Source organism: Siniperca chuatsi, linkage group LG8 (assembly GCF_020085105.1).
Source record: "Siniperca chuatsi isolate FFG_IHB_CAS linkage group LG8, ASM2008510v1, whole genome shotgun sequence".
Lineage (NCBI taxonomy): Eukaryota > Metazoa > Chordata > Actinopteri > Centrarchiformes > Sinipercidae > Siniperca > Siniperca chuatsi.
Window position 1 is genome coordinate 19080695 of NC_058049.1, and position 24099 is coordinate 19104793.

Below are 24099 nucleotides of genomic sequence, written 5' to 3' on the forward strand. Positions count from 1 at the left end.
TCTGGATGCCCGGGGCTGTAAATCTGGGCCAGGGGTTGTGTGGGATGCTCAGATAAATGGGTTGGGCTTTGTTTTATTGCAACACTGCATGTCTTAACTTTCTGTGTCTACCAGGGATTTAGAAAATTTGCTACTGTCCTTGGGCCTCTCTCCGCAGCAGCGGCTCTGAGTCGGGTTTGAGTCAGCCCTGGTGCCCCAAGATTACATAAATATCCTCTATGAGCCATTCACCACTATATCCATGCTCTACTGTTTTGGTCGCTTTTTATCTTTAGCAGCGTTTTGTTGATGCGTGGGTATGGGGTGCAAGTCTCAGATTAAAAGGGAAACTGAAGATCTTCATTTAACCCAATTTGACAAGTCCTTTCACACTGTGCTGAACAACTAAACGCCAAGAGTAAACATTTCCTCAATGGAGGATATTCTGCTCTCAAGTCCTCTGCTCTGGCTCTTTGCTAATGGATTTGACTAAAAAAGACCTTTACATGTGATGCAGCTGTTTGTCATTCGTGTGCAGCAAAGCATCAATATGAAGGAAAAGTGGGCCACCGAGACACAAAGCACAATTATCCCCGAGGAAATATGTCACATTTCCGACGTCTTTTGTGATAAGGTTTCCTCATTCGTGCTTCCTAATGTCTTCTTTCAAAAATCACAGTGGGAAACAAAGACAAAGATATGGCGTATTAGGTCAGTTCTAGATTCCTTTTTACACACTGATCATGGATCTGCTGGATAAATCACATGGGTATCATTAGAATCAACCCTGAGGAGTCTTCGGGTGCAGCGTGTTAAGTGTGTGTGTACGCTGGCTAATGACTTTCCTTTAGGTACTTTTCCAACAGCCAGTCAGGTAAAATGATGTGTAGTAGTTTGGCTATCCTCCTGAAATATATTTTACAGCTCTGATGACTTTTGCAATGTAAAACACACAATACTTCTTCCTTTCAATTATATATTTCAGATGTAGACTTAGATAGCTTGGTCATACAAATCAAGAAGAGGCTCAGAAAATGTAAATTCAATATACTGGTTTGGTGAATTGTTATTCTTCAGCAGCAATAGCAAATAACTCCATTCAACATCCCATTAGTTAACATATTACTTGGTGCCAGGCTACCAAAAATCTCCAACAATAAATGCTTATTGTCACAGTTTGCTTTGGAGTTAGGGCTTCTGTAGAATTTTAAATGCATGAAATGCGTGTGAAGCAGGTTTGGATTGAAAGTGGATGTGATTAAAGAGAATAAGAGATGAGAATGCCAGTAAATTCTGGGGTGTCAGAAAACGTTGAATCATTTAGTAATTTTCAACATGGCAGGGAGATCTGCCTCAATCAAAACTCTTCACATAAAAGAGGGAGCGCAGAAAAACTCCAGGATACAATTCAGTAGCATTTGTATTCTGCTTGTTGTTTGTGTATCGCTGTAAAAAATAGATAGTAAAGCTGTAGTTGTCCACAGCATGAATAAAACAAACTTGGCAGATTTTTGTTTGACTGGCTTTCCCCAGCCCAGAGCTCACTTGTCAAAAGGCTTATCCAGGCTTACCTTTCTCCAACCTAACCATTTTCCTCTTGTTTCTTTTCAATCTCACCTCTTCCTTCTGTCCTTGCTCTTATCCTCTCTGATCCCCTCTCCAGTCCTGCTACTCTCAGAGAACCATTTCTATCCAACAGTATCATTTCATTCTTCAGCTTCAGGACTGACCTGCCCACCACTATTATGTCATTCAACACCTGTACTTACACCAGGTCGAAATTCACAGTGGGTGCGGGCCAAAAGGACCTATGAGAGAAACTACAACTCTGGAGCCTCTCGTCCCAAATCTATCTTCCTGTTGTAGTGACTTGAGAGACGTGTGTCCCTTTCCAGGATTCCACTGGGCAAAAAATGCATTAAGTTGTATTCAAAATGTTACACAAGTACTTTTAGCCTACAGAAATACAGTATATTAAAAATCGTGATTCAAATTGCATCCCACATAGTTAACAGCGTTCTACAAATAATACGCGATTATGGATTTTGGAGCACATAATTTGGGCAGTTGTAGCAAAACCCTCAAATCTGTGCTACTTAAAGGATCAGAAAAGCGCCTAGAGGATCCATCTAGTCTTAGGTGTTCGCCCACATCAACAAACTCCTCAGAAAACTTTTTCTCTATTAAAAACCAACAAGAAACGTATCAAAATCTCGAACTTCTCTCCTCATTCTCACTTTCTCACTCAAACCATTGTCATAGTGAACTACAGCCACCAATTCATCAGAGCTGCCATCTTGGGAGAGTAAGCCACAAGGCTATTTCTGTAATGACCCAGATTTTCAGGTGAATCTGGATCCATATCAATTTAATGAGCTGCAGCAAGTCAAAGAGAACATATTAGGTCAAATAAACTCTTTTTAGCATGGATTTTAAAGCTTGAGTACTGTCACAGAAATTTTCAAATAATCAATAAGCTAAATGTTCTATTGTTTAAGCTCAAAGAACCATGGAAAGTGTGCATCTTGCCCCTAAAACACAATCAATTCCAGAGAAAATTCCCCAGTCTAATTTCCTTTCTTGGTAATTTTGTCAGATTAATATCAAGTCAATTTCCTGGAGCCTGTTCTTACACAGAGTGATGGCATGATGATGGTATCATTGGAAGAAAGCTATAATTGTGGAGGATGGCTCCTTTTGGGAGGAATATGGGCACAGATGGGCCCTGAGTTTGATGGAGGAATTTCTCCGTCCTCAAAGGCTATCAAGAAGCATTGCCAAGCTGGCAAGAGATATAAATAGACTACAGTCAGGAGCAGGTCTACATGTAAGCACCAAAATAAACCAATCCCAAAGCAGGCACTATCCTATTAAGGTAGAGGGTTTACAATGTCATTAAGGCACATTTAAAAAGCTTCCATACTGTAAAACACAGTACTATTAAGAGAATCTGATTAGATTTGGTTGCTTACTATTTACTGATCCATATTTTGTTTTACTCATGTGTTCCTATTAAGGTTAGTGAAGACTACAAATAAAGTCAGTAAAGACAGACGTAGTTACCACTGAAGACACCAAGGACATGTCTTCACTGTTGTTTTGGGGAATTTGGGGGTTTTAATGACCCCTCTTCAGGTCATTAAAATCTTACTTTACATTCTACAATTACACATAAATTACATGTGTTTTTTAAGGCTGATTTTGGTATATTTCATATTCTAAAAACTGGCTGTTTTTAGGCCAAAAGCTAAAAGCCAGTATTTCTACACCAGAATTGTATCCCTTTCACTGGGGAGAAGGTTTTGAAACAACGTTTAAAGAGATAACATTTATGGAAAATATATATAAACACTTAAATGAATAAAGAAAAAAAATTAACTTCTTTTATCGGTTGCTCAAAAATTTTTAATAGAGTGGGGTAGCAGTGGGAGAATTTGGACCTCAGTATTTCTAAAATTCTGGCTACGGCCCTGAGTAAAAAACAGCATACTCTAGTCCACACAGGGACAAACCAAAGGCCCTTTTGCTGTGAGGCAAAAATGACTGAGTCATCACAATCCTGTGCTTTACATTTATGATACATATAATATTTTATTTGGTCTCAAGGATCCTCAGCAGCAAGAATAGTGAGATGAAAAATAAAAGTTAAATAGGCAGTTCCTTAGTCAGCCAGAGCTTTGAACAACTCACATCTGTGTCTAATGCCTTCTCTAGGTACTATGACAAATACAGGTGAAAGGTGTTGTGGAGACACCTGTCTAAAAACAGATTTAAAAAAGGATATGAATAAAAGCTTCTACATTATTTACAACTTGCCTTGAGAAAGAAAGAAAAGAAAGAAAGAAAGAAAGAAAGAAAGAAAGAAAGAAAGAAAGAAAGAAAGAAAGAAAGAAAGAAAGAAAGAAAGAAGGATGAAGCAGCATGACACTTATGCTGGACTTTACTAAAGAGTATAAAGCAACTGTAATTCAAGACAAGAGTCTACTTGTGGTGCAGGGGTCTGTTAGTATACGATGGCCAAACAGTGGCAGAGGAGAGTTTGTGTGTGTGTGTTTGAGTGTGTGTCTGTGGGAGAGGAAGGATCTCTATTAATCTCTTGCATTACTACAGTCATTTCCACTCTCTTCATCACCAGAAGCATGTGCTCTATACGATTTAAAATATTTAAATCTGTAATCTGTCAGCATTATGAGGTTAACACACACTGGCAAGACTGGTGTGCTATCCATCACCATGCTTTCCACTTCACATGGCTCCACATATATCACAAGGACCTGACATGGCCTTTTGTAGTTCAGGCTGGAAAAGACTTGCAGCTGGAGACTGTACAGTTTCTCAACAGCGGTACAGACATGCTACTGGACCCTAGAGAAAAATTAAGGGAAATGCGCACAGCTGAAAAAAAAGAAACAAAAAGCTGCAGCACTGTGAAGTGCAAGGAAGCCTCTAATTGTTTCCCGAGTGTATGTGACCCAGTGACTCTGGAAGAGTTCTTCCTTGTTCTTTTACTATGGGTAAACCAGCATTCATTATTGATTTGGTGGCACAGACTCTTACACAACATGGTCTTATGAGTTGGCCTAAGTGTTTTGTCAGTTTGGTTTGCAGCTACATTAGAGCCTCACTAATAAACCCTCTTTCACCTTTTTTAAACATAGCGCCGTATTTTCCCAAAACTCTGAATTAATAATAACCAAGAATGAATAAATTGAATGGGATTAAAGCTTGAATGACAGTGACCCATACAGTATGTGAATATTAGGTTGATGGAAGACACTCCAACGTAGCCCATTTAACCAGCTCCATGTCATGTCTTCATACGACAGGCTTTTACTAAGCTCCTTAAGAGCCTGCCTCAGGGGATCTATGGTAGGCTGGAGGTACTGACTCAGGCCTTATCTCCACTAATTTACCCCATGAATTAGACGGGTCCTCGCTTCTGTGTCCTGCCAGACCCACACAATACTCACTCCATGTTAAGAAAATGAGGAGAGAAAGGGGCTTAGCGATTGCTTAGTTGGATAAGAAGCTGGGGAATTGACAGGGGAAAGGTGCACACTGCCACATCAACTTTACCTGGACAGTAACGTTCATCCCCAGGATTTAAAAGTGTTGATTCCCTGTCACTTGTCTGTATATTTTCAGGGTGGATTAAGCCGAGTAAAATGCAATTTGAATCATATGGATTAAGGTGAACTTTTCAAAAACAAACAGGCAGGGCTTCACCCCTGTCAGCCACAAAGTGAGGGCAGAATGACTGTTTCTTTGTTCATTTCACACTTACCTCAAATATTTTTTGACAGACATTTTAAAATTCAAATGAGCTGGCAAGCTGTAGACGAGAGTTAGTTGTTTGTCACATCATACTGCATGTGTAAGTCATAAACAAATAACATCACATTGTGCAAATCATATTCTGCAAATAACTGACACTGTCAGTAAAATCAAAAGAATGTAAACAAACTTGTATACACCGCTTCAGTGGATTGATTCCTGTATGCCAGAGTTTAAAAAGGTCATTTATGTCTTTTGCATGTTCCACATGAATGAAATGAACTAAACTTCATCCCAATCTAAGCTTATGTAAGTCTCAAGTACAGCTTTGCATCTGAGAGCCTCTCTCCCTTCCTGTCATGACACTCTCCCACCCCCACCTCTCACTGTCTCTCTCCATGTGATGCATTTTTAAAAAGTCTCCTTTAAAAAGGAAAGCAATCAAAAATAGCTCCTCACTGCTGCCGCATGTTTAGTTATGTCCGTGATTTTAACTCAGTAGGCTTCGTCCTCAGTCTGTGTATTATTGAGTGTAAATTGTCTAATTAATAAATAAATAATAAATAGATAACTTCTGGCAGACAGTGAGTGGAGACATACTGTGTGACATCTGCTTTGTAGTTAGAATGGCGATGTCCAAAAGAATCTTGTTTACAAAGCAGACATTGGTCTTTGGCAGGGAAACCTGTTAGTCAAGGGAGATGTTTTTGGGCCATGAACAATGTAAAATCTCTGTTAAATATGTTATGTGCAGTAGTCTTGGGGCGTATCTTTGTGCCTCAGGCCAAAACCATTTTGTTAGTCAAACAAAGACTCTCATCTTCTCACAAATTTAACAAATACATCTTATTCATTATTAAGACAAATATGACACAAGTGTATCTTGTGAATTGTAGCTCGTTTTGAGTAATACTTAAAATAACAATCAGGGTATTTTTCAGCAATTCTGTCACAAAAGGTGTGATTTAATGATGATGAAAGCGCATCCCCCTGATCAAATATGAAGAGACAAGTTTATCCTCCTTCATTAGTCACTGTACTGTACATCTGTCAGTGGATAGCCAGATTATGAAAGAGCTCAGTTGACACGTCATGATACACAGTAACTTTAAAATTTTTTGTTGCTTTTTGCGCCATCCGTATTCTCTGCACTACCGCTATTGTGTAGGGCAATTAAAATAAAAGACTAGGAATCATTTCTACATTTTAAGTGCTAATAATGTAAAGACTGAATTCTCTCTCTAACTGAATCTCTTCTCTTGCACCAACAGAATAAGTGACAGTTTAAAGGAAGTCTGTAAACTATATGTCTCTTTGGTAAGACATTTCTAAACCGTGTGTCTTTATGAGCATCAGCCATCAAGGCCAATGCAATCGTTTTGTTTGCTTGGTAATTCTGCCTTTGACTTTTTGTGTGTATGACATTGCGAAGTTTTGAAAACAGTGCTAGAACAATGACAGGCTTTTCCTCAGGTGTGGGATAGGCAGTGATAGGACATGTTTTCAGAAGGTCAGAGGTATCCATTTGGGAAATTATTCAACTCCTGCTCCTGCTGCTTCAAGACAACACGTCAAACACAATGAAGAATATTAGAAAACACAAATAACCTTCCACAGCCTCTCGCATATGTGCAACAACACACTTCTGCATATACACAAAGGAGCACACGTGCTCACACACCTCCGTCCACGCGTCTGGCGTGTCTGGATATGAGAGCAATAACGAGAGCATGCCGAAAGAGAAACTGAAGGCTAAAGAACAAGAGGCCTCTTGGGCCAGAGACCAATGAGTGGCTCATCCATGTTAAGTCAGGCCGAGGTGTACTCAGGTGAATTCACTTTAGGTCAGAACGAACCCTTGCTGACCTTTGCAGCAGACAGGGGGCCTCATGGAGCTTTTCTTGAGCAGTCCTGAGACTCACTGGGTAAACAACAGACTTAATGCTGCACTTTGAAATGCTGCTTGAAATGTGTGTGTGTGTGTGTCTTTGGGAGTGTGTTAGTGTGTTAGCGTGTGTGCCCGTCAGTAATCAAATGTTGTCCACTTCTTGACGGCCCAACCCTTCCAGTCTAATATGTCTAGCAAATGAACACATTAAGCAAGCAGCGTTCTTGGTCATTTTTCTCCAACGGCTGCAACACAAAGCGCAGTTTTTAGCTGCCATGATTGTTTCACAACTCGAGCACAGCCCAGAAAAAAAAAAATCTGAAAAAGAGTGAAGAATGGATATTAAAACAGCAGGGAACTTGAAAAATAGCACTTTGCCGGACTGGAATACAAACACCGAAGGGCCAGAGAGAGAATTCACAAGCAGCAGCAGCAGCAGCAGCAGCATGCATAATCCTTCACATGATATTGAAGACACACATACAATATAAATGACACAGTTTGCCTGCAAATCAAATCAAAATCCAAAGAGACCTAATCAAATTTCATAGGGTGGTCTTTAAATGTGTGTAACAAAAACTAGGAATTCTATGTGTCTGTGTTATTATTACCCATTAAGAGCTTCTTTCATCAATAGTGTGGTATGCATGCCAAATAAAAGGCTGGAGCATTTCCTAAATGCTTAGGTTTCAGGAACACATTGCTTATTCAACCAATCACCATGACAACTCTTGCTTGACATTTTCACTCCCTCTTCCCTTTTTGGAATTCAACTCTCACAGTTAATTATTCTTTCTACCATTGACTACAATGGGACTATTTATCTCTAAGCTTCTGCAATGTGTCCAGGAATTTCAGATTGTAAGAAAGTAGACGCATGAGGCCTGCAGCATCATTATAGTGCTTTAAATTTAGCACTATGCTCTTCTTTCACAAGCAATTTGTGCATGTGGTTTCCACAGCTTTCATAGGAATTATAAAGTTGGGAAAATGAGATTGTTTACTACGAACAATTGGCAGAATCATCGAATCAAAGTCAAATGATCAATGCTATCATATGACGACAAGAGGTCGATTTATAGGTTACTGCATCAGAAAGAATTTCAATGATGAGTAGGCATGAAAATAATACCTATGTGCACCACATTAATAAAAGATGAGAAGTTCACTCTCTTTGTCACTCTAAATGACAGAAAGAAATATCCTTAATTAACTACCTCTGCTTGAACCTCCTGCATTACAATTTAGCATTCAAACTGAGCAAGCTATTCATCCACAAACTTCCAATAAAATTCAAATAAATTCATGCACAAAACTTAAAAAAGAAGAGGAAAATGGGGATCCCCACGTATGCATGTGGCAGATTATCCTGATCCTCACCACGACAGATGGATGTACATAGCTTGCTGCAAACTGGTGGCAGATCCCACTCGGTTGATAAAAAAAAAATCTTTGATCTGATGTCATCCTGGGCGATTTGATTCAATCCTAATTCTTCGTTTAATTTCCATCAAACTTTAGAGCTTGAAATTTCATTTGCCTAAAGCAAGTCACCGGGCTATTTTGATTTTGTTATGGGAAGAGCGATAAGAGAGAGAGAGAAAGAGAAAGAGAGAGAGAGCGAGAGAGAGAGAGACGCGTCACTGCTCCATCACGCGCGCACACACACAATCTGTCCATGGCCAAGTAACAAGTGCTCTGAACAATTAAGCATTTATTTTCTGCATTGACGTTTGCAGCGCAGTGTTGTGACATGTTACATATGCCAGTGTGGGCAAAAGAAACACACGCACACACACACACAGTTATCCAGCATCCAAACCCCTGCCTCTAATGAGACTCGGGGTAGTCCGTTCAAGTCACAAAATCCAAATGCGTTTTAGAAGTATACGTGCTTTGTGCCGGTTCACTGCGCTGCGTCGCGGTAGCATCGCAAAATCCCACTCTTTATCTTTACAGAAAAACACAGATCCCGAAGTCGTAGCTATAATTTGAGTCCAAGTAGCCCGATGTGCCCATTTCCCCCGCATCCCCCCTAATTCACTCACCGCGCAGACAGCCTCAAGATTTTCCCCCAGCAGCTCATCAAATATCATGACATGACTCACCTGCCTTGTCGAGATGTAAATCCCCCCATGCCTTGCTTTCTAAAAATAAAATAAAAAAGCCGGGACAATGTTTCACTGTTTCGGGGTCTTCACTTGCAGTCGGGTATGTATGTACTCCAAATATCCGTATAGTCTGCGCACTGCTAATGTTTTTCGGGAATGACCTTCCTGTCAAGCGATACCGTCTCTCATTATCCTCACTCCGCTGTCATTTTAATGCATTTCTCCCATGTTACTGTTGTTTTTGTGTTGCAGCGGAAAGCTCTCCTCCTAGTCCTGGTGCGTTTTGATGCTTTTGCCTTGACTCTCAACACGAGCTTCGCGGGTGCGCGCGGCGCGATCCCGGGTGAGTGTTCGGGAGCGCCGATTGGAGATGGAGAAGAGAGTTACTAGGTAACCAAGGGCACACGCATCATACATGAAAAGGAGCGGGGGATTTATGCCTTCCAACTATGCGCTGCCCTTCTGCTCCGCCGTCTTTGACAGGTCATCAAAAATTGGCTTTTTTCAAATTTCACTGATGGGCCATACATCAGGCTCTCACACATACAACACAGTTTCGCCCTATTAAAGGCATCATTCTTCCTAGGGCAAGTTGGTCTTACAGAGAAATTACGTTATTTAGGAATTTCCCTTTTAAATCAAGATTAAATTCTACTAAAGATAAGCTATTTACAAATATAACACACTGTTAAGAGCAGGGAGGAGGCTGGAGAAAAATCCTGAATGAAGAGCAGGCAATGCAAAAGTTCCTTAAATGCTGAATAGGCTAGTTAGAAGCCTAGTAAGCAACAGATTTTTTTTCTTTGCAGGGATGTGGTTGATTGTGCTCAATACATTATCTCGAAGCTATTTAAGTTACTTCACAACCTTTATTTTATTTCCATGGTTCATGAATGTGAGCCAATAAAGTAATACAAAGAAATATAAGGTTGGTCCCTGGTGGAACAGTAAACTCTTTCTTTAAAAATGTCCGGACTCACTTATACAGTGAGAAAAAATAAGAATCAGTCAACTTGACATAAAAGGACCACACATCTGTCTGTGATGGACAATTAAGGATTTCAAGCATTTCATCTAAATCTTTCAGTAAACGTGGGCTTTCACTTACTTTCATATAAATTGTGTAATTTACCTGTGTGCATTTTGAGTCACTAAAACAGGTGCTGGGCATCATTTTGATTTGACCAGTGACAATGTGTGAAAAGGAGCATCCTGCTCTGCAACAGCTCAGCCACACCACCCCAATAAACCATATTTCTAGCTTACATTTTCTGAAAAGTTTCCTATAATCACAGCTGGAACTCCTCGTTGGATTAGTTAGAGCAAACAGCTCTCAAATGTTTGTGGCTGTGGATTTCCAGTGTGCTTATTGAAATGCTCTGTAGAGATGACCATCTCTATGATACTGTATGACTGATTTTAGACCCACAGTAGCCACATGATGCTATGGAACAGTTTAAATCTCCACATACAGTAAGCCTGCTCCCTCTATTGACATTTTTAAATCTTGGTTGAAAACCCATCTATTCTCCTTGGCCTTTAAATCCAATTGAGATCAATACTGCATCAGTGCTTTGTCTTTGTGTCATTCATTGTCCTTGTGTCTCTGCTGTTATGCTCATATTGTCTGTTGTGTGTCTGTTTACTGAAGTTGTGCAGCGCTTTATTTGTTTTTAAATATCCTCTATAAATAAAGTTGACATTACTTTTGCTGCGAATTTGAATAGCAGGCTTTTGAATTTCCCTTTTTAGATGGCGTTCTTTATCAAGATCAAGCTAAAAGAAAGCTCTTTATACATCAAAATAAAGCAAGTACCGAATACATTTTAGCACAGTTTAAATTCAAATAACAATATTGCTTTAAAGTTTAAACATATAATTCAACCACTAAACTGTATATAAAAATATACCACAGAAAATAAGTAATAATAAGCGACCATTGCAGGTCTAAATAGACGTAGAGTCACTATAAAGCAATTTTGCAATTTAATGCAGCAATTACAGCCACAATGCAGCTGCCACTCATCAATTAAATCAAATGTGTTTGGAACAGAAACCAGCGTATATGACTGTTCACTGCCACTTAATTATACAAAGTCTCCAATGTTAACAAGTGTCACAACTGAAGAGCGACCATTTTTAATGACATTTACACAGTAGGAAATATATGATAAAGGAGGCAGATGTAGTAATACAAACCTCAGCAGGCCAGAATGCAGTGCAGCTGTAAGACATCTTGCGTGTCAATCATGACACACCATTATTTTTACGAACTTGTTAGCTGGATATACATTTATAAAAAGCCAAACTTCAACTGAAAGCAGCCAGTTTAGTCATCTTTAAGAGTTACTTACAGTCGATAACATCACAAACAAACTAACAAAACAAAAAAACTAACATTGCACGAGCATCTAAAAGTGTCCATTTGACTAATGTTGAAGGGCACAGAAGCAACACATGTGGTTTGTTGATGTTTTACAGGTGGGTACAGGCGAGTCATTCATACTCACAAGGACTATCTGTCTCTCAAGGAGTGTCAACTCAGTCGCAAACAGATGAATGTTGTGCCTGAGGCGACTGTATGGGTTAGTTCAAAAGCATGCTGGAGAATAATACTTATGCCTTAGGAGTCAGTGTGAGCATCACAATGTCAAAATGCAGGCATGTCAGCTCTCCATTCACTGTCCCACAACCTGTGACACATTTTGAAAACACTGAATTGTGTCTAAATTATATTTTTCCAAAAGTTTAAATTTGCTGTACATTCGCCCACATGTGATAAATTAAACAGTGGAACAAAACACCACCATCTCCCCATCTACAACATTTGTCACAGAAACAATCACATCTGAGGATCAGAAAACTATTATATGAAAAGTGAGAACAGGGATCTATGAGCAAAAAAAAAAAAAATAGCCTGCTTGATAATGTTCTATCAATCAATATTACTGCACACAACACCCATCAGAGTGGAACATTTAAAACAGGTGGAATTGACTACACAAAATACTTTTCAGGGTGCAATACTGAGTATATCTGAAGGTGATTTAGTCTTTTGGTAGATTGATGTGACGCTGCTCGTACTTTAAAGTACTTTTATCCCATGATCATTTCAAAGCAGTGTACAAAACAAGGATACACTGCTAGGAAAATAATTCTGTTGCTATAGACGAATTCCATGTTTGGATGCGATTTATTCGAATTTCCTAGCTTTTTTATTAGGCACAACGACCATTACTGAACAATAAATATGTAAATTAGTTTACCTACTGTAAGACCTAAATGGCAAATCTTTTCAGTTGTCTCTGACCAGATGTTAAAAAGTACATTAAAATGACATGTGTTAAAAATGATAACAGCACTAGTCATGAAACACAAAAGGTACGTAGCGACACAGACTACAGGATGCACAGAACAGTAGAAAAGCAGAACACTGAGAAAAAAAAAACATACATGGAACAACAAAGCTCAGATCTGTCAAATACTGTACAGTCAAGATTAAGGAAAAAACGTCAAGCAGGAGATGCAAGAAGGAAAAGATAAATAAACAAGACAGGCCAGCAGGACAAGACAGTCAGCAGAACAGTCAAAAGGAAAATGACATTGTGATGACCATGTTAATAAAGAATGATTTCAGCTGCACTGTAAAGGAATGGTATTTAAAGTATTAACAATTTGTCATTCTAATACTAATTAATAAGATTTCATTTGTGAGGTACCGTGACAGTGTCTTCTAAGGGCAACCATCCTCTTAGATTGTCCTCTGAGGAAAAAAAAAACTATACTCGGGCAAAAAGTACTGCACCAAACATGGAGCTTTCAAGCCTTTTTATTTAGCCTACACATTTACCCAACCTGCAATAGCGCTCCAGAAATCCTCTACTTCTGCATCAGTGCTATTAAGTTTAACTATTATTGTTCTGTTGTTTTACCCAGCTGAATCATGTTTCTTTAGCTGATGAAGCAACAATATTTTTCAAAAGAGGATCAATAATTCAATCTGTTAATGCTGAATGTGACTCCCCAATCTCTTTCATGTAAGCGGCCTTAGAGCTGGATCTGAAAATCCAGACAGAGCTGGCTGTTAGGATCGCAGCGTTGGGCTTAATGAAGCCAGATAACTCAGAGAGAGTCTGGCTAAGTTGAACTTGTAGGGAAAACAGCACTGAAGTAGACATCTACGTAGTGGGAAAACCCAGGAATAACAAAACAAAACCCCACTGTGATATTTTTAATCAACACAAACATGTTATACTTCAAGAAAGCGTGTTCATAGATGTGACCAAAACATTGCCTTGCTAATTTTCAGCCTGATTATTTTCCCCTTTATTACAGCCTATCATTAGGGCACAGTGGCTATAACGCAATCATCAGTTGCCTCAGTTGCCTCTTCCGTGAACCAATTAGTGTGGAGAAAATTATGCAAAACTTTAGTACAATTATCACAGGCTGTGGTCAAGTATCTGCCATTTGTTAGAAGCATGTTTTATAGTAAGACTGGGCCTGTTCAACTAACATTTATTACATCGCTGATGAATTATCATGGAAAGCAAAGTGATTCTAATGCTGTATTTTATAATGCCCAGTCCTCTAGGCTTCTTGTCACTTGAATGTGAAGGCAGTGCCTTCATCCATATCAGAGTCCTGTGGGAATTCTGAAGTTTTTTTCTAGAGAAGTGATTGGTTAGAAAGCAGGCTTTTCCTATATTTTAGAACTCTGTTCTACTCTTGTTTTTAGACTATTTGACCCCCTCTGTTATTTGTTCATAGAATCACTGTTAGGGTTAAGACTACACTTGTGTTACTGTGTTCCATTTATAGGCCTGTAGGGAGTTGATGCTGAGTTTAACCTGCTAATCTGGCAACAGAGGTTTTTGTTTCAAGCTCGGCCTTGTGCCTGGGTCTTGTGACGCATGTGGTTTTCAGTAAACCTCACTCCGCATTCCTGACATTTATTTGAATTGTTAATAGAGTGCCTGCTAGGACTAATATATGTATCAATTTCCATGCACAACAATTCAGAAATGGCTTTTACAGGAGCATTAAGAAAAACGGTATCATAAATGGTAGAAACGGATGGTAGCCTCTTGTGTGGCTGTGGTTTAAATTCTGTGGAACTCCTTTTTCCCAAACGCTTGTAATTTATTCCAGTTTGTAATAAAATCATCAAAATTGATATCTGATGATGAATGATGAATATATTTGATAAGTAAGCACATAATGAGCAGGATAATGCAGCTTCAAATGGCTAGTAATCACAGATAATGCCCTTGGCTCCTGCTGTTGTGTGGTGCTCTCAAAGGATTTGGACAAATGTGTTCTCAAAAACACAGTAATATTTGGCATCCCCAAAGATGAAGAGAGGCTCTGTATATGGATGAAAGCGAGACAGGAGTCTGGAAAGTGACACATTTACAGCTTATACACACTTTTAATGCTAAAACAAGTGATCATGACCCGATCATGGCAATTCATTGCTGTATGTAATGTCCATATGTTGTCACTTTTGTAGCCTGTATGAGTAAAATGCATCCACAGCCCACTAACTTCCTCAGCAGGGCACAGTCACACTGCCTAGTTTTAGCCACACATGTGATTTCGTTTATCACAAATATAAGCCAAAAATGATCAGATAACAGTGTTACGCAAAAACAAGACAGGCCTGCAGACAGACTACAGACAGAGCCTGTGTGGCCCATTGTCACAAAGAGCAATCTCTCACCCATGACTCTTTGCCCATTAATGGCTCTTGACCCCGTTTTCATGAACTTCCAGAATATACAGCAACATTTTTTGGGGTATGGGGCACAGCTAATTTCTCTGCCCTAAAACATATGCTGCTACATGAGTATGGATTTCACATATACTGTATATATACACACTATATATTACATAGTTTTATTTATGCAATTTATATGTCCTCTTTGCCAACACACTCACATGCCAGATGTCTGTTGCAAAATGTAGTATTAAATGTTTGCAGTCATATATATATACAGTGCCTTCAAAAGCAGCATATTTTGATGATTATCGGGATAATATCATGAATTGTAAATATTTTGGCCAGGATAATTGTGACATGTAATTTTCAGATCGTCCTATGCCTACTTATAACTAATTATGTGACTTCTAAAACAGCATTGGCTGCACCAGAGATGATTTAGGTGTGTCCTGCTATTATACTTACATATATATTACACTTATGCATGTTGTATTTTATTATTATTTATTTTTAATTAATTCAGATCCCTTTGTAAAGATCTGTTTCCACTTTGACATTAAAGTGTCTTTTTCTGTTGCCACATTAAACCTACTTTGATTCAATGTTGTAAAAACAATAAAACATGAAGACTCCAAGAAGAGTGAATACTTTTTATAGGCACTGTATACCGCAGGCAGAATTTCACTCATAAGCTCCTGTATGTATCAATACAGGATTTATTCTTTATAATTAGCTCATCAGCTTTTTCTTCTTGTTTAATCAGGAACAATGGTTATGCAACATACTCAAAGCACACCATATTAACATTGAAGAAATATGATCAACAAATACTATTAAAAACAATGATACTCAGATGACACTGACGACTATACAAACTTATAAAAACAGACTGTATGTAATTTTACCAGATCAAGCACTGCACAAAAATAAAAGTCAGATTAGAATGTGACTTTTGGGATATTTTAAAGTTGACAGAATGTACTTTTAGTTGAACCTGTTACAAATAAATCAGGATCTCCTGATTTGTTCTGTTGTTTAATGAGTGCTTCTGTCAGTCATCTGTAACAGATGTCCGGTGCAGAGCATCACACAGTTCTCAAATGGGCACCATAAAATACTTACTGCTTTATTTTTATTTGCAGCCTGTGTATTTCCCTTATTGTAGCATTACTCCAGAGACCAACACTGTAATCTCTGTCAAAGCTTGACCAACCTACTCAGCACCTTTCATGCCCTTCAACCTTTGGTTTTCAGATCGAATATTAAAAATAGAAAGTGAAGAGATGTAACCGTGGCATGACTTTGAACCTATAGAACTGTATTCATATTACATCCTTATCTTGCTGTGAAATGATACCAGCTATATATAAAGACAACTATTAAAATAAGATTTCCACTTTAACAGTCAATCTTCTCTTCCTCTTAGCAGGGCTGAAAATGTGATGGATTGATGACCTTGTAATTTATTACTTTCCCATTTAGTTTGTTGTTTTCCTGTTTATTTACCTCAACGGCTTTCAAACAGCCCATAGTACAAACACATACACAAAACAGGTGTGCACAATTCAAAATATAACCTCAAATTATCTTAAATAAATATAAACACTGGCTAAAATGAATACAATCTGATACTAAAATGCTGTTTTCCCCTTTTTAAACTGGATAAAGAGTCTGTTTTACAAGTCAGAAAATTCAGCTTTTCAGTCTTCAGACTTTGAGGGAATCTTGATGGTGTTGTAATACTTCATGTCCACAGTCAATTTACATTAATCCCCCTGTAAACTGTACATACCCTTTCATCATTTCTCCTCATAAACATCCATTTTCAGCTAGGCTGAACTGCTTTTTGTGGTTTCGGAACACATTTATGGTATTTTGAGACACTCTCCTCTCGCAGTGATTGGTTCACAGGCAGAGGCTGATTACAGCATGCCACATCAGGCACTTTCCCAGGTAGCCTTGAAAATCAGGAGATCTCCCCGGGGCCCCAATAGTAGAGGAAACCAAGAGTTTTAATCAAGCTGTTGATGCATGCTCTTAATACTAATATTTCCATCAGACACACTTTTCACTGGTTTAATGTTTACTACCACACTGTATTTATTAGGACACGCTTTTCTGTACAATATTCTTAACGGCATTATCACGGAAAAGGGTTAGTCACAGCATGTGTCACTGCCCAGGGTGGGAGAGGGGATTTAGGGATATTTTTGTGCCAAGCACCCAGGGCTCTGCTGGTCTTTCCCTTACACAAGTCATTAAAAAAGCTAAATCTAACACGCAAAATCTATTGTGCACAGATAAGCTCACTGTCTCTTGTAGCCATTACCATATGTGCTTGGTATAATTACTGAAAAACAAAGTAGTGCAGGTAACCAGGATTGTGCAAATTGGAAATGTTTAAGTTTTATGTGTAAAATGTTCTCCGAGTGATCATGTTGAAGTAAATAGTTGCCAGTTGAGAAAGCTCCAATCTTACTGTTTGCTATCAGTCTGTTTATGCTGAAGTGATACTTGACTAAACTGTGCAATAGGCAAAAAGCAGCTAGACAAGAGCTTGGCTCTCATGCTCAGATTTCCATATTTATTGCCTGAAATCCTGCAGGGAGTTCAACTGAATGCCAATCGTAGAGCTGACTCACTGAAACAAATATGCATCTGCAGCCTGCACACTACAACACAGACCCCATACTGTATGACGCTTGACTGATTTAAATCTACCTTTTCAAGCTAAATGTTATAGTAAGTAAGTAAGTAGCTCACTGTGTCAGCACTAAAACTGATAAAACCCACTGGTTGCTGTTAACAATGACAACAACAATAATAATGATTATCTCTATTTATAAAGCACTTTTCAATACCAAAATTAAAAAGTGCTTCACACAAGGCAGCAAATTAAAATCAACAACTTATAAAATCATTAGATTTTATAATAATACAAATGTCATTAATCTAAGACAAAATAAACTATAAGCTAAAAGTATGTTTTAAGAAGAGATTTAAAAAGATATTACCGACTTCACCTGTTTTATTTCCTCAGGCAGATGGTCCACATGAGATCAATTTTTGTGGTCAAGACATGAGTGATCATATCAGAACGGTGGTTCCAAACCTGGGGAAGATTAATTTGAGCGGTCGTGAGATAATTAACAGAAGAAGCAGGCAGAAAAATAACATATTTATGATACAAATTAAGCTTGTACTTTTTGACTTAGCTTTAATCTTTGCTTTTTTGTGTAAATTACTGAATAATTTTACTACTTTACTGCGGGAAAAAGGTTCTTTGGTTGAACTGATCACAACTGGAAGACGTGCAACTGATGACAAGCGGGCGCAAGTAGACACTGTTTTGTTTTATGGGTTCACACTGAAATACAAGCCTGTCCAGGATATGTGCCTGTCCTACACTACATGTATAAATCGTTCTGCATCTGTGTCAAGAATGTGCATATGTTTATGGACAACGTATGTGGCTTTTATTGTGTGTTTGATTTTATTTAATACATAGCCCTTTATCTCACAAGAAAAACAAAGTAAGGGGCAGAAAGAAAAGGGGGAACAAAAATGGCACGTGCAGTAAATCAAACAGCCACAGGACAAAGCAAACTAACAGACCTGCTGAACCTTGTCAGCATGGGTTAGCAGCACCACCACGCTTACAGTCGATCCTCAAAGCAACCTTAATTCCACCTTCAACACTGCATGAAGGATGCATTAAGTCCCTCTTTTGTCTCCATACCTGCAGACACTGGCACATGTACGCACACTCAACGTACACTCTCAGACCCACCTTAGAGCATAGAAATGTCTAATTCTATCTGATGCAAATGTATGCATTGCCATTGTGAACTACAAGTCAATTACAGTATAATGCCGTGGTTATTCTGAGCTGGCTGAAGGTCGAGGCACCTCAACAAATTAGTATGCCAATGTGTTTAAAGGCCAATTTCACCCTGCATGCCTCTGGAACAAAACCCTCAAAGAATTAGCATTTCAACAGAATATCACTTTTCACTACCTGTTTATGAATCTGCGTCCCGTTGGTGCTCCTATTTCACATTTCCTAGCCTGGATGCATAATCACTTTTGTGTCAAATTGTCTTCATTGAGATGTAATAAGCATAAAAAGATGCCAGTGGAAAACAGTTTTTTTTTTTTAACACTTCCTAGAATTTTGCTGAGAGTTGATGTTCTTGTTTCTTGTGGGGATTTCGTTGAGTGTATAATGTGGCTTTTTTTATGCATTATATTCCTCATTAAACAAGATAACAGGAATGAATAGACGATATTCATTGCTCTGTGGACTTAAATGTAGGTCTCCTCATGCTGTACAAGGAATTATTGTAAAACTCAATCATATGTTTCACACCATTCAAAATGGATTCTCAACTCTCTTGATATAAAAGGACAAATTAGAGCATCGTATCCCCTGTGCTGCCCCCACCCCCCTGTAATGACAGCTTTACAGAGGGAACTAATTAGCAGGTTTCCTCCTGTCAGTGCAGCCACCAGATGAGCGTAAGCGAGGTTTCACAGGTGGGGAAGAAAGCAAAGTCTAAGAATCTTACTTTGTTTTTATTGGTCTCTCACACTTTTGCTTCCTCAATTACTTTGGCTATTTAAATTGTTTGCTCATTTATATGGCCTGCTCTCTAAAAAAGTGAGGTGTTACTATCCTTTGAGCAGTTAAATGCAATTAACAGCACAATAAACGTACAAATACACTAATGCCTGTGTGTATAGATGGATCCACAGTGTAATACTGAATAACTCTGCAGTGAGATATTAATTGATTAATAGATAGAATAAATTCTTCCCCAGACTTTGAAACCTTAATGTGATTTTAAAATGAGAAAATCTAAACATTTCAAAGGCTGCAGTCAAACCGTTTTGAAATTGTTTTGAGTGTATGCAGTGTGTATGTCAAGCAATTCTATTAAAAATACAGCACTTGCCAGACAATTTCCCACTTTGAAATGTTTCCTGCCTGGAGCATACAATAAATGAGGCTCTGGTGAGCAGGCAATAACTTTTGTCAACAATACACTAAATGTTATGAGCTGTAGATGTGGAGTATGTAGCATCCTGCAAAACAACCACATAAAGTGTCTTTGTACTGACATTAATGCAAAAAGAAGTTAAGAGAAAGGCCCTCATCTACTGTTGTTTTTGTAAATTAGCAATACTCGTGTCACACCAATTCACACAAATCACACAACAATGTGTTTTCATGTTTATCTTTTTCTTTCTAAAAATAAAAAAAATAATGAACTATATGTGAATATTAAAATAAGGAGGCTGTCACCATGAAATCAGTGACTGTGTTGAGGTGCACTCTAAACTCAGCAGGAAAGGAGCACTGTGTGTGCAGACTTTTACAAGGTTGGTGAAAAAAGCATTAAAGTACATATCAAAGGAGAAGAGCATGTCAATTATTTATCAAAGTCAGGAAAAACCACAAGGGCAGATGCGTAAACAAAGGTAAGGTTCTACAGGATGGTGCTGGAAACAGAAAAGAACAGGACGAGTAGAGGCCAGCTCAAAAGCAATGTCCAGCACTCACATCCACACAAAAACAGTAAAAATATATAGAATATATTAGATATTCTGACACAAAATCAAACTTCAAGTCATTCTATAACCGAGTTAAAATGATTAATCTTTCTTTTGTTTTCTTTAACCACACATTCCTGCCAAAAGCATTGTGTTTCTACATGTGTATACTGATTTAAGTGCTCTTTGTGACCCATAAAAACTGCAGGGTGCAGAGAACCAGCAGCATAGAAGCATTGTTTGTTTGTAGTACAGTAAAAAGGTCAGCGTCTGCACATTTACAATGTCTCTGGCATTTACCTCAATTTGCAAACATGTAAAGCATATGTGCACATGCAGTCAAACTTGATTACATTTAACTGTAATGCATTATAAACATATACAGCCCTGTGTTTGCATCCATGAAATGTAATTTACAAAAGATTCACATACTAACACAGGTTCTATATGAACACAAGCACATACACTGGAATTGGTAAGCTTCAGTTTGCCCTATAAGAATTATTATCTATTCTGTTTAAATGTGTACAAGGAGTGACCAAATCATTGAACCATGAACTTGGTTAGTTCGCCTTTGCAGGTCCATTTATCACCCTCAATACTGTGATATTAGGAACCCTGGGGAGGCTGAATATAAGCAGCAGACATACAGCTCCTCCTCTCGCTGCTTCTACTGAGAACAGAAGCCTGGTTCTCCCACCTGCAAAGTCTCCATCTGCTCCCCCTGCACAGCACAATAACAAAAAGCTCCATAACCCAATAAACAGTCAAGCAAACCTTGACTGTAATACCCTATGACAGGTTGTATTTGACGCAGGCATATCTTGACGCTTTGCAGTTATTTTCAGCGGCTACAATTGTCTCCAGAATAAATGCATTCGATGGTGCTCTAAGATATTTTTCTGTCTTTCCAAATTACATTCTGCCCATGCTTTATATTGTATCTCAACTCTTCAAGCTGGTGGTCTGCAGTGCATCAGTAAGAGGTGGTGCAGCACACAGAGAGCTGGGGAGGAGAGAGAGTGAGTGTAGGTTTTGGTACGGTATTAGTTATTCATGTGTATGTGCCCTAAAGACCAAAAAACCTTTCCCACAACAGAGCAAAGGCGTAGTAAAAAGCAGCAACATAGACCCCAACAACCTCTAGAGAGATTTATGGGACCTCCATGAAGTGAATCTTCAGAGGTGATGGAGGAATGAGGGCACTTTAAATCCCATTGCTATGTGATCAAAAGTTGTTTCTCACTCTAGATTATCCAGCAAAGGCACAGTGGGTTCCTGTAAAGATGAACCTGAAATCCTGAAAGGTAAATTATTGGCGGGAAACAATGGCGAGAGCGTGTGGGGCACATATTTCTCTTCATTAAGTGATAAATAATGCAGGGGAATCATATGAATAATTTTCTCCCTAATGGATATTGCATGCTGAGAAAGGATTTCCAGTTCCAGTTTTTAAAAATTTAGCATATGAAATGATGCGTCGCTATGTGACAAAGTGATTTTTCGGGGCAAGAAGAGAGCAGCGCAAATGCATCAGAAAGCTTAAGGAAAAAAAAGTGAGACTGAGAGAAGAGAGAGAGAGAAAGATAGAGGCTGGTACTTTTCCCATTGAGTTCGACAGCATCAAATTACTTACCCTGTCAGGCCTCGCCTCAGATATGCTGGTAAACACCAATATATTTTATCTAATTGTTAAACGTTAGGGGTGCTATAAATCATTTCTATCTACGTTCCCTTTACACTAGAGCCCTCCACAACTGAAACTCCTTTATAAAGCTCTCACTGCACATATCTTTAACTTTTTGTTTTGCTTATATTTTTTGTATTGATTTGTTTCGTGTTGTTGATATAAATCAGCTGTAACTTCATTCAAAAAGCCAAAGCTGGTGGGTTGTGGTCGGTGACCATCAATGAATGCTATCCTGATCTCTTCTTCTATCCTCAAAATGATATGGGAGGTGCAAAGTTTCATGAGATGGTCCTTTACCCATACATTTCCAGTCTTTGATTATAAATCAATGGAATGAACATATGGTTGTCGAGTGTGGAAATTGCATTTTCCATCTGTCTGAATATAGAATTCCTCATACTTTATTCTCTTCATCAAAACTCTGAGATGGCATATCACAGATTGCATGTACATTGGAAATGCAGCCTGTAATCACTGGATAGGATAGGAAGCATGACAGCCTATGGAAATTCAAATAGCATGTCTGATAAAGCATGCAGGCTCTTTCATAACGGTGTGAACGCGTGGATGGTTGAGTTTTAACATCACAACAAAATGTCTCTTCTTGCTGTCAAAGTGTGTCATAACTTGCAGTGACACATCTGTAAAGATATGAGGGAAACAGCAGGAGCATATGACAGTTTACAAAGGCTGGGTATAAAGGATGTGGACTTCTTTCAGACTTTTTCAGCCCCTGTGATGCTACCTGCATCCAGCAGCATGGCATACAATATGCATATGTTATCAAAGTAAAAATCTGGCATGAAACTTTAATGAACAGAAGAATAGAGGGAGCAGTGCAAAAGAGAAGCTGATTTGCTGAAGGCAATGTGGAATTGTTTTAGCGAAGCGTAGCGGACAAGAAGCAGGAAACCTGGGAGAAGAACAATCGCTATAGGCATTTGCATTTCACATGTGAATGTAAGAGCCACCACTGCAATTATACATACCACTGAGTAAGGACATGGCTGCGATCCACAAAGCAAATTTCCATGCTTTGAACAGAGCCACAGCTTGCCTGGGGACTTTGCAGCTCAGGTGGCAAGCATGGTTAATTTCACCATTTGGGAGAACGTGTAAGCTTTAGCCTACATGGTCAGCAGCTAAACATTACTTTCCCATCACTAGATGCTATCTGATTTGTTGTCCTTGGACTATAGTCTCTTAATCTTATTTTAATTGCAGCTACATTCCGCTTTTTTTTTTAAGACAAACAGCACAACAAGAATCCAGCACCGATTGGGAAAACTGTCCTAGAGCATCAGCAAAGTTTGACCCCCGCCTACATGCAACCTATTTTGAAATCAGATTGCCCCCCGATTTACCTCCACACACCAGACAGCATTAGTCCGCACCAGGGCTGGAGTTGCTAGGCAACTGAAGACACTTGCTGCAGACTGAAATGATTCTTTGATTCAAGGAAAGATCTTATATAATGCCTTACAATGGAGAAATTTAATATAATTGCATAAAGATTGTCTTAGTAATTAGAATTAATGTTATATTATGTTAGTTGGCACAACACACTGAATAACTGCCGGAGTTGACTCCACATGAAACAGTCTTCACTGAAATGTATTTCCCTTCAAGTTAGTTACTTTACAAAAAGTAGTTTTGCTATCATGAATGAGACTAGTCAAAAAAACACATATAGTACACACACACACACACACTTCATAACGATTTACTGAATATTGATTTACTGAATAACTACAAGAACAATTAACATATAACTTAAATAGGTTATGTTAACACATGCAAAGGAAAATGCATGGTAATGAGTTTGTGTGTAGACGGTGCCATTGTTTAAGGTCAGAGAAAAATCAAAGCATTGTGAGGACGC

At 38.6% G+C, this 24099-nt stretch overlaps 1 protein-coding gene across 4 annotated transcripts in view; it reads right to left on the reverse strand.

The window, feature by feature from the left end:
* nlgn3a (neuroligin 3a) overlaps nucleotides 1–24099 on the reverse strand; it is a 187053-nt gene that overhangs the window by 113290 nt on the left and 49664 nt on the right. The window contains exon 1 of one of the 4 annotated variants that reach the window (XM_044205313.1): nucleotides 9250–9589. The exons of 1 other annotated variant lie outside the window; for it this stretch is intronic. The gene's annotated coding sequence lies outside the window, so the exon portion shown is untranslated. Of the gene's footprint in view, nucleotides 1–8521; nucleotides 8711–9249; nucleotides 9590–24099 lie in introns of those variants that run through there. 2 more of the 4 variants (XM_044205309.1, XM_044205311.1) reach the window with 2 other exon arrangements.